At 32.9% G+C, this 15,010-nt stretch overlaps 1 protein-coding gene and 1 long non-coding RNA gene across 2 annotated transcripts in view; one reads left to right on the top strand and one right to left on the bottom strand.

The window, feature by feature from the left end:
• Positions 1 to 15,010, top strand: part of LOC108021921 (lachesin) — a 570,948-nt gene that overhangs the window by 408,216 nt on the left and 147,722 nt on the right. The window lies entirely within an intron of this gene.
• On the bottom strand, positions 11,159 to 12,843 carry LOC122818946 (uncharacterized). Its single transcript, XR_006368414.2, has 2 exons — positions 12,276 to 12,843; positions 11,159 to 11,584 (listed from the first exon to the last, which is right to left on the bottom strand). It is a non-coding gene; the product is annotated as an uncharacterized LOC122818946 (long non-coding RNA).

The following is a 15,010-nucleotide window of genomic DNA, read 5'->3' as shown; positions in this document are numbered from 1 at the left end:
TGAATACATATAAACATTTTCAAATTTTAGTCACTTTGGACTCTCCATAAAATTTAGCATAATATTAGTTTTACAACAATTGGAAGGCCCGACAATTAGAGCTCTTATTGTGTTCGGTAAGAAGGTAGATTTTTCTCTTTTTCATCGTTAATATTTCCGACTACAATCTTTGTTTTTTGGCTTTATTCAATGTGAAATTTTTGACGAAGAGAAATCAATAAAATGGGGACATGTTCTTTTAATCGGTTCAATCGCACGGTGTACGGTGGTTGTCTTGTCAATAAGCTAATCAATAGATTATTGTTTGAAGCCCGATATATAATTTTTGTGCACCGGGTACATAGTTACAGAAAAGTTTGGAACGCGGTGATCAAGAAATAAACCCATTGGATAAAATCAGCAAAGAGCACGATATTGCACATTCTTAAAACAAGGTATTAAGTGAACGACATAAAGCCGACTCCATTTTAGCCTGGTCGCGTGTCAAGGCATCAGATAGCACTCTTGGTGAAAAGGCAGCAGCATACTTTGTTACAAATATAATAAAAGCGAAGAAAAAATTTGGGATGGGATTGAATAAGACAGAAAAGAAGGGGAGAAAAACGATAAAAAAAATACAATGAAGAAAAAATACCTTTCGACTGTTATTAATGCTGCTACTAAGACATTAAACAAAAAAAAAACCATTAGATATTATGAGTGCAATTAAAGTAGCACGTAAATCAATTGATCAATCAATGGGTTCCAAGAAATATGTTAAAATTGACGGCCCTCAGCGCTCTCGGGGGCTTAGCAAGTGGTAGTGCCGCAATTGCAAAGACAATTAAAAATGCAAGAATGGATAAAGAAGATATGGAGGAGAAGAAACGTCACAACAGAAAAATTGAAGGCGTTGCTCTAGGAAAATGATTATATCTTAAAACCTATAGAAAGGGCTATGGTTTCTTTCTCAAGCCCTATAGTAACGGGAAAGGAATTAAGAGGCGAAAAAGCTAATTCTCTGCTACCCAAAAGACCACTATCAAATATCGACATTATATGTTTGCTAAGACACACATCCCACATTTTGAGATGTATATATGAGAGATCTACTCCCAGAGAAAACCTTAATAAATCACAATCAAGTGGTACACATTGGGTTGCATATAATAAAAATAAAAATAATATACAATATTTGGAAATCTTCAGCCACCTTGAAAAGTTGTGAAATTCTTGGGTTATAGAATACAATACAACTACCATAGAGTTCAAGACTTTGATACGTGCTACTGTGGACACCTGTGCCTCGCTTTTCTCTTTTCTTTCGTAGAAGATGTGGAGTCATAACAGGTATTTTTGGTTGGTTAATTTAGATTTGGGGGGTTGAAAATTAATGTGTGGGTTCGTGTACGTGTGAACTCTGTATGGTATAAAAAGTGGACCCGCACGCGTTGAAACTCACAGTCTAAGTGTTTTCTTCACATCGATCGTCATGTAGTGAAAAAGAACTTTGATTATTCTTAACAACAGACTATAACAGCTGGTAAAAGTTGACAAATAAACACATACAGTATAGATTTAGGTACAGTACATATACAGTACAGAAACACTACACCCCTGTTCAAGAAATTACCATCCAAGACCAAGTCTAAACCATCAAGGAAACAACGGGTAACAACCGTAGCACGTCCAAAAAGCTCAATCACCATCATGAAGCATAAAAACGAGATGAAAAAAAAAAAAGATGAAAATGTAAGATTCCCGATCCTCAAGGCGGTGCGTAAAACAACAAAGGTTGGAGTATCTATTGCTTTCGAGTTGGAGGAACACATCCTCAACATGCCAGAAAGGTACACCTCTCTTCAGGATAATATCATCAATCAGATGGATGATGGAAAATTTAATATTCATTAAAGTAATGACAATTTATATTTAGAAATAAGCCAATAATCATCAAAAATGTGAGAGTTTAAGAAAAAAAATAAATGCACTTTTTTTAAATATAACAAAAATATGTCATATGACAAAAATATATCGAATCTTTTTTTTGGAAACGGTATATTAATATTGTAGATAGTGGCGTTTTCTAAACAGTATTTGTTTAGTAACTGAAGACTACATGAATTTCGAAAACACTTAAATTATAAAGTTTGTAAAATATACTACGATGAATATTTGCTCAGCTAACCAAAGCTAGGTTCGCGTAAAAGCGAAAATTCGACGATCTCAAGCAAGTCAGAAATCAGTCAATACAATTATAGAAAATTTTTAAACCCATTACAGAACCCTTAAATGAACTTGTTAAAGAAAATATAGAACAAAAGACATCTTATGTAAAAGACAGTATAAAAGTATAACATGAATTGAATAAATATACAAAATATGACGATGATGAGAAAAAGTTGGTCGATTTATACTTTACAACTAATGAGAAGGACCTCCAATCTAATCGAAATATAATTTCACGATGGTCTTCCGATGAAAGTGATTCCTATAACGAATTCTTTTCACAGACGAATAGAGAGGAAGATGTAGAAAAAGAGAAACAGGAGGCAGACAAGATTAAAGAAGAAGGGGCAACACCTTCACCACCAGGCGAAGAGGTCGATAAGGGTCTGGACGCAGATCTAGAAGATAAAAACACTAGTTATAATTGTAAAAGATGTATACAAAAATTATATTTGAAACGAATATACTTAGAGTAGGCTTTAAACCTAATAACCAAATCAAGGGTATTATTACAAGCCATATTATTAAGAAGTTGTTATACAATACTTTCAATCCTACAACGTCTACTCCCCTTCGCTCAAAAACAGGTTTTGGTTACATGACCCTTCAGAAGTCAAATCCAAACTATGTTTACTGGAATAATGTTAATGAGTTAGTACAATCTTTGGAAATTTTGGTGGCATAGTCACAATAATCAAATCTTTTCCATACTAGAGTAGTTGCTTAAGGAAAGGATTATATTTTAATGAGTATAAATAGGAAGTGCACAAATGTTTTACAATTATAAGCAATATGTCTGTCAACAAGTTTGGACATTTTTTCGTTGATAAGGAAAGATCAGAAAACTTGAAAGGAAGTGTTAAGTCTACTGAAGGATTATTCATCGATGATAATGGTAACCTAAATGCTCAAAATAAACGTATCAAGACTGAAACAAAGCCTTTAGATAACGATGATCAAACAAACCCAATATCATTACCGAAAAAAACACAATTGAGATAAAAGGTGTCGCTTTTCAGACTATTAGAAAAATGTTATTAGGCGAGAAATTGTAAATGAGTTGCATGGACCATCTGGAAAAAACTTTCAACGAAGGCGAGTAATTACAAATGGGAGCCTTTTCAAATACAAACGATGGGTACAGATACTTGTTGACTATTATATACACATTTTCGAAATTTGGTTGGGGTTTTAAAGTCAAAGAGTGCTAGTGATGTTTCTCAAGCCATGGAAAGAATATTTAAATCGGGTCATGGAACACCAAAAAACCTGCAAACTGATGATGGTACTGAATTCTTTAATTCGAAATTTAAAGTATTAATGAAAAGTTATAGGATAAATCATTATTAAACCTTTAGTACTCTAAGGGCATCGATAGTTGAACGTTTTAATAGACCTCTTAAAGAACTAATGTGGGGAGAATTTAGTTTTAATGGAAAATATAAGTGGATAGATATATATAAGCAATTAATTAATAAATATAATAATCGGGTGCATAGAACAATTAAAATGAGTCCAAGTAATGTCAATTCTTCCAATGAAAAACAAATATTACAAACGTCCTATAATCACTTCAAAATATATGTTCGTATTAGTAAATATAAACATGTTTTTGAGAGAGGGTATACACCAAACTATACAGCTAAAATCTTTAAAATTAGAAAGGTAAACAATACCTACCCTAAAACAAACTTACTTGAAGATTTAGATGGTAGTCCGATTCAGGGTGGATTCTATATAGAAGAACTAAAAAAACACGATTCCCCCGTACATATCGAGTTCAAAAGGTTGTAGGGCGAATAGAAAATATAGTTTTAGTTAAGTGGCTGTGGTTTTCGAAGAGTAGCTGGATAAATAAGGAAGACATTTTGTAGTATAACAAGTGATTTATTTAATTTATTTTTTTTTATAAATTCAGCGCTTCTTATACTTGGTTTAATAATATTTTTGTACAATCTTTACTTAAATACATTTTGAAATAATAAATAAAATTTTTACAAACTCAAAATATTTTTTCATTTATATTTTCCAAAGTCTTGATCATAATAAAACATCTCCAAGTCAATTGATTTATAAAATAGTTCCTTTTCAATGTGTTATTTTTGCAACTTAACTTTATCTAGTGATTCTCCATCGTTAACATAATTGTTATGTATCATCTTACCTAAGCAAAATGAATTAGTTTCTAACCATTCAACATATTCTAAAATATCTTTATTAATTAGTCTCTGATGTTTTATTGATGTCGTACCATGATCTTCATTACTTAACCCTAAAAATTGTGTTTTGTTAAAATTACGTTTTTTTTGTTATCTTTGCCACAAAGAACTTTTTAATAACTTTAACTATAGTTATTTTGTGTGCTTTTGATCTAAACAGTGTTCTATTGCCATAAAGTGGGGTGCCAGTTAATAAAACAGTTTTATAGTGTTCAATTGTAAGATTTCGTTAACTCACTCCCATTGCTTTATTGTGTGAAGATTCAACTTGATCTTTCCTATAAGAATAAACCTATGAACGTAGACCTATAAATTCTTTCGTGAGCTTAAACCTTTTTTTTCATTATATCTCTAGAAGTTATAGAGTTTAATCCTTTCGTCTGCATAGTTCGATGTATAAAATTTGGCTTCAATATCATTACGAATATCATTAAAAAATCGTCAGTTTTTATTGTATACATAAATGAATAAGTATCCATATAATTTAAGAGTAACTTTTTCTGAAACTTTGGCTTCATATATTCATAATAAAAATACATACATTATCCATTTCGCTAAGTCTAATGCTGCAAATCCTAAATGCATGGGCTTATTAAATTAAAAGGTTGTCCGTTCTATCTTTTCATTTGAATTGCATAGACATTTTCATTGGATTTTGAAAAATTGGTTTTTGAAATTAAAGTTTTGGTACAATGTGTTTTTCTTCTATTCTTGTTGCTATCCGGTGCTTCCCAAGTACTAACAAGCTTTATATCGACTCTGCGTCCTCAGTGTTTTCCATCGTTTTTCCGTAAACAGAGTTATTCATCAACTTAAAAAAATCTTTTTCAAATTTATTTTTTGCATTTTGCCCTTGGAAAATATTTAGATCAATATAATTTTTCTACCAAAACTTTTGTAAAAGTGGACTCTTCTATGGATCCTTTTCAGAACTAACCCATTCTGCATACTTTGTTGCAAATTCCGATATTACATCATTTTTTCTTATTTCCCAGGTCAGCAATTAATTTTTATACCTTATCCTCTTTTGAGGCCAGACAATTTGATGGACAAAATGGAAGATCATTATGAAGATCATGTAAACGGTACGGATATTTAGGTCCACTAACCAAAAAAAACCATATTTACGATCAATTGGAATAATATGAATATAAACATTTTCTATGTCTGTGGTAGACATCCACGTAAAGTCTTCATATAGTGAATGTTGTGACATTGCCCAACCATACAAGTTATTTGCATCCACATACATTAAAAATGATGACTCCTTCGGGGAATCGGAATCTGACAAATATTTATTATTTGCTTTTGTGTATCTATGACAACATTGTACTAAGCCACCTCGAATGCTTTTTTGAAGAAATCTATACATATCTAAATCTGTCAGCAATTCAAGTTAAATATTTGTGATTTTTAACATTGCTTCCCAAGAAAGACCTGGTGTCGTAACATACTAAGGTGGGTCAAGTCTATAAATTTGCATAAAAATTTTCAAAAATGTCTGGTAAAAGGAATACATCAGTTTTCAAATATAATTCTAAGTAGTCTTTTAGAGTTTAACATGAGAAATGTGACCAAACCTTAAGAGCATGATCATAATCTTCCTGAGAGCTTTCCCTTTCCGTTAAATTACTATAGAATGCTTCCCTTAATGGAAAGAAAGTTTCTTCAAGTCTATTTACGGAATCTAAGTATTCATACGGAAATATACCCCTTTTACTTTAAATTCTTTATCATTACTGAAAAATTACTTCACAGTATTCGTTTGATCGTCGATTAAATTATATGCTAGGGTATCAAAACTTGAAGGCATGAACCAATAGGTATCGAGAAAACGAATTTCAAAACTATTTCCACCAAAACTTGCTATTTTTTTCGAAACAGAAATATAGTTTTCCTTATTAATTGGTATTACGGAATTTTCACCGGGAATCTTTCCTAGTTCTTGAATAAATAAATGACAGTCGTATTTCGAAAAATTATGAAAAAATACTGGTATGAATTTGTTTACTTTATAATCCAAGTTAAATTTAGAGAGAGCTGCACCCCCAAAGTTACCTGTGAAATGGCAGTGATCTCTAACCCTGTCAGTCCCTAAAACTGTCTGGCAAATCGAACACATCAATATCTTTTGGTCGTCTAAAGTCATTATAATAGGAACTATTTTATATAAGTATTCCATACTCAATTTAGAAATATGAAAAATTATTTAATTGTTTAAAAGAGACAAAAAAATTAATAAAGGGATGTACCTTGAGGTATTTTTAATGTACATATAATGTCCATTTCCGTCGTCTTCCAAAAACAACATATTGATGTGAAGAGGTTTTCCCACTTTATTTTCGACGGGGAATGTCAACCCTGTGAAATCTAATTTTATTTCATTACCTAAACGAATTATTTCCAGCGATATGTCAATGTCATACGCCGAACAACTTTGCGGTCTATTTACAATTTTTATACCCTTCTTAATCATTTTTAAAAAATGATATCTTTGCTGTTTTTTAACATATTCCTTTCTTAGCTTGGATATAACATTTTTGAATTAGTACTGAATTTCGAATTAAATTTTATCAAAATCGGATGACTATATCATATAGTTGCCATAGGAACAATCGGAAAATTAGTCGGAAAACATGAAATGAAAATTATATCTTTGGTGTTTTTTAATATATAACTTTATTAGCTTAAAAATAACATTTTTAAATTAGTTCTGAATTTCGAATTAAATTTTATTAAAATCGGACGACTATATCATATAGCTGTTATAGGAACGATCGGATAATTGATGGGAAATAATATGAAACAAGTTATAGCTTTGGGGCTTTTTAACATATTAATATATAAATTAATATTTTTATATTTTTAAGAATTTCGAATTCAATTTAATAAAATTATTGATTATTTTTTACAAATGCAAGGGTATATAAACTTCGGATTACCGAAGTTAACTTTCTTTCTTGTTAACGCAGAAATCAATGCCCATTTAAAACAATATTGATAATTTTCTTTACATACGTTGACTATCGCCTTTTTCGGTAAAAGAAAACGAAGTAGTGGTATGAATGATGATCCATCCATACAGTCATCGGTGTATAATGATTCAAATTCATTGCTAAGCGAAGTAATTTTATAAGAGACCATCCACTATCTTTATCTTGAAATTCATCAGTTTTTGAAATTTCCATGGTATGTTCATGAAAGATACATTCTGAATCGGAATCTTTATTCATGATCGATATTTTACTTTGAAAGCTTTTCATTTCAATCAGATTCGTCTTTAAAAAGAATATACTCTGCAAACAGTTTAAAGTTTACTTTTGCTGAAATATAACTTTCTAATAAAATACTGAAATAAGGCAGCAATGGCAATACAGCTTCACTCAAGAAATATTCAGGTAGGCTCAAGACCGATACATTGTTTACATAAATGTTATGCAATATTCTTCCCCAGAATCCTTCCGAAATTTTCTTGACTCTTGTATCAAGGGGTTGAATTGCCATTCGCTTCTGCGACTCTGAGCGGACATGGTTTGACCACCTATTTTTTTTTACATCACACTTGCAGGATTGACAAAACTGATTTTGGGTATTCATTTTTTGATTTTATTTAATTATTTTTCATCTTCACTTTTTCACTTTAACTTGTGCTTGATGCAGCAGACTAACCCACTTTAATACTATTTTTAGAAGACTAACTATTGCCCTCGGTCATTTTTAGTGTTTGAAGTGGGCGTATACGATAATATTGAAAATGAGAGGTGCATATTTAGAATTTTGTAAATTTATAAATAATATAGATAGTTGTAGCAGGGCACATAGAGTATTCATCGGTAAGAAGAGATAAGAAGTATTGAAGAGATGAGAAGTATAGGTTTGTAAAAGTTTGATACATGTGTAACCAATAGCACACCATCAATCGATCAAGGCGATAAAGGAGACAAAAAATTTTAGAATAAAAGAAAAGGTTGGTTAGAAAAGAGTGCGCATGCTAAGCTTAAAGGTGGGAAAGGAAAGATTAGTTTTTATACACACCTCCATACTCAGGTAGCCAATAGGGGACAGTTTGGAAAAAAAAATTCGCCGGAATTCTGTTCAATGCACACTATGTACGTCTTCAGTTTATACAATCAAAACTCTTTGAATGTAATGGAGATAATATGAAAACATATATTACCCTGCGCGTGGAGCAATGATGTTGCCAACGAGGGAGTTGATACTTGTGTATGCCATCGAATTTCGGATTACAAAAAAAGGAACTTACAAAAAAAAAAAGAAATTACAAAAATGAGGAACTTACAAAGTAAGTTCCAAAGTAAACAAAACTTTTTTATATAGCGCCATCTAGTGGCGCCATCTGTATGTCAACTGGTGCGTTAGAATCTGCTATCGTCTATAGACTTCCAATAAAAATTTCATGTCATTTCATCTATTGGAAGTGAGGTTATAGCGTTTTAAGTGTGAGTAAGTTTTTGTCATCGGTGCGAAAATGAGCTTCAAAGAAAGAGCCAACATTAAATTTGGTTTTAAAATTGGTAAAACTTTTACCGAAACGTATCAATTGATGAAACAAGTTTATGGAGATGATTGCCTATTCCGTAGCAGAGTGCACGAGTTTCAAAGTGGTCGTGAGGACATAAATGACGATGAACATGTGGGCCAACCAAAATCCGGGATCACCGAAAATTCCATCGAAACTGTGCGTGTATTAATAAAAAATCAGCCGAAATCATCATTGAAATTCATGTAATAGAATTGAACATCTCCAAAACATCGATTTATTGCATTCTGACCGAACACTTGGGCTTACAAATGGTGTGTGCACGGTTTGTTCCGCACAAATTGACTGACGTCCAAAAATTGCTCAGAATTCAACATTCGAAGGACTTCATTAAAGAGGCAAAAAAAAACCAGTCCATTCGTTGCAAGATTGTGACTGGTGACGAAACGTGGTGTTTTCAATATGATCCCGAAACGAAACGCCAGAGTGCTGAATGGAAGGCGCCGGACGAACCGAAACCCAAAAAAATAAAAAGTAATAGACAAGGGCCCTTATTGTGGTCTCTGGCTCTGGCTGATATCTTTATGACCCTTTATGGAAAGGAGAGAATCTTTGACAATTTGCCAGTAAAACGTTTTGGGGCGGAAGGAAAAATGTGGGTTCCAAAATATTTCCCACATCTAAGAATCATTAACTTGTGAGATTTATTTTATTGGGGTTCTTTTGATTTCTAAAATTGTCTTGCAATCATAGAAAACATTTTTCCCAAACATGATCGGTCATGTTTCTCTGAGATAACAACCTTTGGATACTTTGGGTGTACCACCTTTCTCAGGTGCATAGCAAGACCTGGGATAATGAGGTAAAAGGTAACGACCTTCGGATACCATAGGTGTGCGATCTCTTTCACGTGCACCTTTCTCACGTGACTATTAATTGCTTATAATCAGATGATCATGTATCCTGATCAATATTATCACATGGGGATGTGGGGGTGAAGAAGGTTGTAAAAAGACATGGGCGTTCTCGTCTGAAGGAGCCTTTTCAAAGGCTGAGGCAGAAGACAGATAGTCTCTGCCTGAAGCACGGGTGCTTGGCGAGCAGGTACTCTTACCCGATTAACTACGATACCGGCATCTGTGTGCACTGCCGTCATAGAGGAGCGGATAAGCTCAATAGCTCATTATCGTAATTGTTTTACCAATATATTTGCAAAATGTTAGTATAACGTGCCCTTTGTACTTTGTATCGTGCCTGTGTTTATAAACATTTTTTTTGCTCGTACGAATGCATGTTTCTTGACGAAAATATTTTGATGATGATATTCTTTATGTTCTAGTCTGGATATTCCTAATATAATTGTATTTGTATTTACGGTGATCATCACAATTATTTTATAATTAAACAAATAATTAAGCAAATATCTTTTGTATCCCATTGAAATTGTTCTCAGTATACATTTCTTCTCACAAAGAGAAACTGGAATATTAATAATATTAAGACTAATAACTTTTGGATTTAAACAATAACATCATACAGAAAATTAGTCGAAATAGGGTTAAAAAACTGGTGGACCTTATTTGAAGCGGATCGATCCACCGTTGATGCTGGGAAAAATCCAAAAAAGCCCCAGGAGAGAAAAATGAAATATTTTAAAAATCCGGTCAAAGAATCAGTATGTATGTATGTATAGAAAAGCTCTGGGAAAAAGGTACGATAAACACTTGGTACTTTTCGGGTTACTGTGTGTTGGAAATATGAACTCTGTGCGCACCCAAGGGTGCTCAACATGAGCAGCACACAACAAATCAGTACCAGGCGCTCAGTGTCACCCACTGGCACACTAATCCGACGGCTCACTGAGCCACAAAAGCGGTCAGCACATTGCTGCAGTGTCAGCCAAGTCATCTACGCTAACTGCTACCATCATCGAAAACCACTGACCTACTCTAGAATATGTGAGTAAACTTCCCAGAACTATATAAGCAAGTACCAACGGAAGATTAAATCAGTTATCGCCGCACTCATAACTCCGCTGTTCTAACACATATCAACATCTTCGTAACACATCTCAACTAGCAGCTAACCTCCGGTAGCTCAAACCCCAGCGCAGTGTTGTACCCCAGGTATTGAGCTCGCAAATAGGCTAGATTTTGGGTAAAAATAGGCTAGAATAGGCTAAAATTCAGAAAAATATGCTTAAAAATAAGCTATACATTAAAATCCAATATTATCTACCAAATTAAAGTAGTTTTCATGTTTTTATTATATTAAACATAAATACAAATCTTGTACTGTAATATGCGTAAAATCATCTTTAAAGATGTCAATGTCTATTTCCGGAGGTATGATTTTTTCTTTTAGTGAATTAATGCTTGTCATCATTTAAAAACTTAGAAGATTCCGGCCGTTCACTTTGAAACAATTTGTTGAGTTTTTGCATATCATTTAAAATCGGTCGCAAAAACAATAAATACAACAAATTAGTTTCATCGTTATATAAATCATGCAAAATTTTGTCCTTGTGGCATTTTTCTGAACTGGCAGCTAAGGCAAAGTGCAATTTGAGCTCCGACCACTGATGTGAAATCCTAGTTACGGCAGGTTCTATTGATAGTCATCTGGTATCGGAAACTTTGGGTATTTTTAATGGAGTCTGAAATAAATTAAAGAGTTAGTGAGTCAAACGAATAAAGTTAATACGTCAGGCAATACATGTATAAGCAAATATTAACAATTAATCTACTAACCAGCTTTTAGGACGAGTACACAAATTAGATTAAATTAGAACACGATTTACTGTTTACTTCACATGTACATATATACCTGATCATTATTTATACACACATTTATATATTTTTTTGTAGTTCATTTGGCGTTGCGAACTTTTCGCAAACCAGGAATAGGTATCCGCCACAAGAATTTCCAAAGCCTCCGGCATACTACCTTTGCACGCCTGATTTACAGCCACTTGTATAGAGTGACATACACACTTAATTAATATTAAAGTAGGCACACTTTTTTTTAATTCAGTGTATACGCTCCTTTTGGATCCTGTCATCACATTGCCATTGTTGTCGGTTTCAAGCCCAATCATATTTGAAGTGTTTAAATTTTTTTTCTGTAACTCTAGCTTCAAATGGTCTGCTATGGAAATAGCATCTCCGGACTCGATACTAACTAAAATCAGAAAAGTAGACACCATACTTTGCTTTCTTACACTAAAGTAATTTATAACGATTCCTTAAAAGTTGTAAAATGCACATATATAGAACGAAGACAATTAATATATGAACACATACAAATATATTTTAACAAATTATAAAGCAAAATAATGTAATATTTACAAATCAATTTCGTCACATTGATGTCGGTTGCCTCATCCAGAAGCAAACTATTTTTCGATGATTCAAATCCATCAATAAGTCTTCCATGAAGTGCACTGCCACCACATCGTTTATAATCTGCGTGCACTTCGTCCGTCCAAGCTGTATTTGTGCGGCTGCACTACATGCTTTAAATTTTGACAAGTGGTCCACAGGTGATATTGCCGTGTGCTCAGCCACATACAAATATAGTGCAGCTTCCTGCTCCTCTGTCTTCCAGCATTTGGAAGGAAAATTTAGTTTTTGTGTTTGACCGATTGCGCCCATTGTCGAAATATGTTTTTTGGACACCGCATGTTGCCGTATGTCGTATACCTTAGCTGCTACTGAGCATTTACAATAGCAACAAAATGCCTTGGCTGGATCAGCTGGCATTTTCCGGAGCCAGTCTTTAAAGTCACTGTTTTCCAACCAAGCATCGCGAAATAATTGTTTGTAAGTGACTTTCGGTATTTTGGCACGTACTCTTTGATTCAATTTTATTTCACAATTAATTATTAGAGATCACATAATATAATGCAACAACATATCGCACCATCCAAAAAATCTATCGATCAGAAAGCACGATCATATGAATAAAGTTCACGTAACAATCGGCAAAAAAGAACCAGCAAAACATTGAACACCAAAAATAAAATTTTTCGTTGGTCACAAATACATTAAAAAAATATTCTAAATTATTTTTAAAAATGGGCTAGATTTATGGCTATAGGCTATCTACAAATTTTATAAGCTAGATCATTTAAAAACAGGCTAGATCTAGCCTGAAATAGGCTAAACTGGCAACACTGCCGAGAGATGAGACAGAGTTGCACTGTGATGCAGCTCGTTAGGTAGCATGTGGATGCAGCATGTGGATGCACTTAGTCGAAGTAATAGCATTCTTGTAATTGAAACAAATACTTTTGAAGAAAATCTAATTATGGGTCAGGAAAGAAATGAAAATATAAATAGAGTTAAAGAAATGTTGTTATGTCAAGAGGATGAGCACTTTAAACTACGAAATGGTGTTGTATATAAGAAAAGTAACGAAAGGCTACTGTTTTGTGTTCCACAATCAATGGAAAAAATGTTCTGTACAAATACCATGATGAGATGGGGCATGTGGGAATTGAGAAAGTAACGGACCTCATAAGTAAGAGTTATTGGTTTCCAAGTATAAGAAAAAAAGTTGAGAGTGAATGAACTACTACTGAAAGTGTATAGCATTTTCTAATAAAACAGGTAAAACTGAAGGGTTTAATCAACCATGGCACAAAGTTTTAAACAAAGTAGAGTTCACAATGAATAACACAATGAATCGAAGTTTGAATCAATACCCAAGTTTCTGTTATTTTGTGTAAGGCAGAAGGGTTGTTATATTGATAGTTTAAAAGAAAACTGTATTGATGAATGTCAAGAAGTTATGCACAAAGACCTAAACGAAATAAGACTACAAGCTGATATATGACAGAGAAAGGAGATTATGTTGTTGTACGAAATTTCAATTCGCAGCAAGGTGTGTCCAGTAAGTTAATTCCCAAATTCAAAGGCCCGCACTTTGTGAACAAGGTGTTAGATAGCAATCCCAAGTGCCATATTCGGGTATATGGGCGGTGCAAAATATGAAACCCTAGCCCTAAACCAGTTATAAAAGATAAGGAAACAGATACTGCGAGGGAAACTGACAATACAAATGAAATTATTGTAAATAAAAACCAAACTAGCATTAGTGAAAATAATAGTAAAAACAAAGACGTAAACGACACTTGTAAAATAAATAAATATGGCCAGAGTAGCATTGTTACTAGAAGTAACGTCAACGAGTATCGGGAGATCCTCAAAGTCAGGACGGCCGAGTTGTAGTAACTAGAACTATGTAAGCAACTACTCTTAGTATAAACATGGCCAACGTAGTTTTAAGTTAATTATATTATGTTATTTGTGTAGCCCTGAATATGAATATGCATTATGTGTGCTATCCCTGGTTTGTAAAAGTATCGGTAATATCTTCCATCCCTGGAATGCAGGAACGAGAAAAATGGAAGAACATTCTAAAAAGCGTGACCGGTGTGATCGGAAGTTAAGAACCGAAATAAAACGTAAATAAAACTACAAGTATACAATAAAGACACCATACTATATATTTTAATTTTTTAAAATCAAAACTAAACTATACTTTCAGCATTTAAAAGCAAGAGAACGCGCTAAAGTCAGCCACGACTATCAGATACACGTTTGTCAGCTATCGAAAAAGCCTCACTTGTTGTTAATCGGATGTCTACAAGAATTTACTTATCCGCCATAATTCTTAATATCGTTAGTAAAATTTTTTTATTTATTTATTTATTTTATTGCTTATCCCAGCGATACAAGCATGTAGCACATTTATAAGTTAAGGCGCTAGTCACAATTGTAAAATTTGATTCGAGCAATTTGAATATATAATCAGTTTCATCATTAATAATATTATTATTGTTATTTTAACTATTATTATTTTAAACAATTTTTAGTTTTTAATTTTTAATATATTCTTTTTTTTATTTTAATTTTTATTTTGCTAATTTTAGCTTAAAAATATTAATTTTCAAAAATTAGTTTCGGTACTGATTGCCTTGATAATGTGTGGCAGTTGGTTTAATTGTAACGTTACTTTTATAATCAGCTCTTTGTCTATTATAAATATATTTTGCCACAACTACCTGCAACTTACGCAG

Source organism: Drosophila biarmipes, unplaced genomic scaffold, assembly GCF_025231255.1.
Source record: "Drosophila biarmipes strain raj3 unplaced genomic scaffold, RU_DBia_V1.1 ptg000013l, whole genome shotgun sequence".
Taxonomy (NCBI): domain Eukaryota; kingdom Metazoa; phylum Arthropoda; class Insecta; order Diptera; family Drosophilidae; genus Drosophila; species Drosophila biarmipes.
This window is presented reverse-complemented; position numbering and strand designations above follow the sequence as displayed.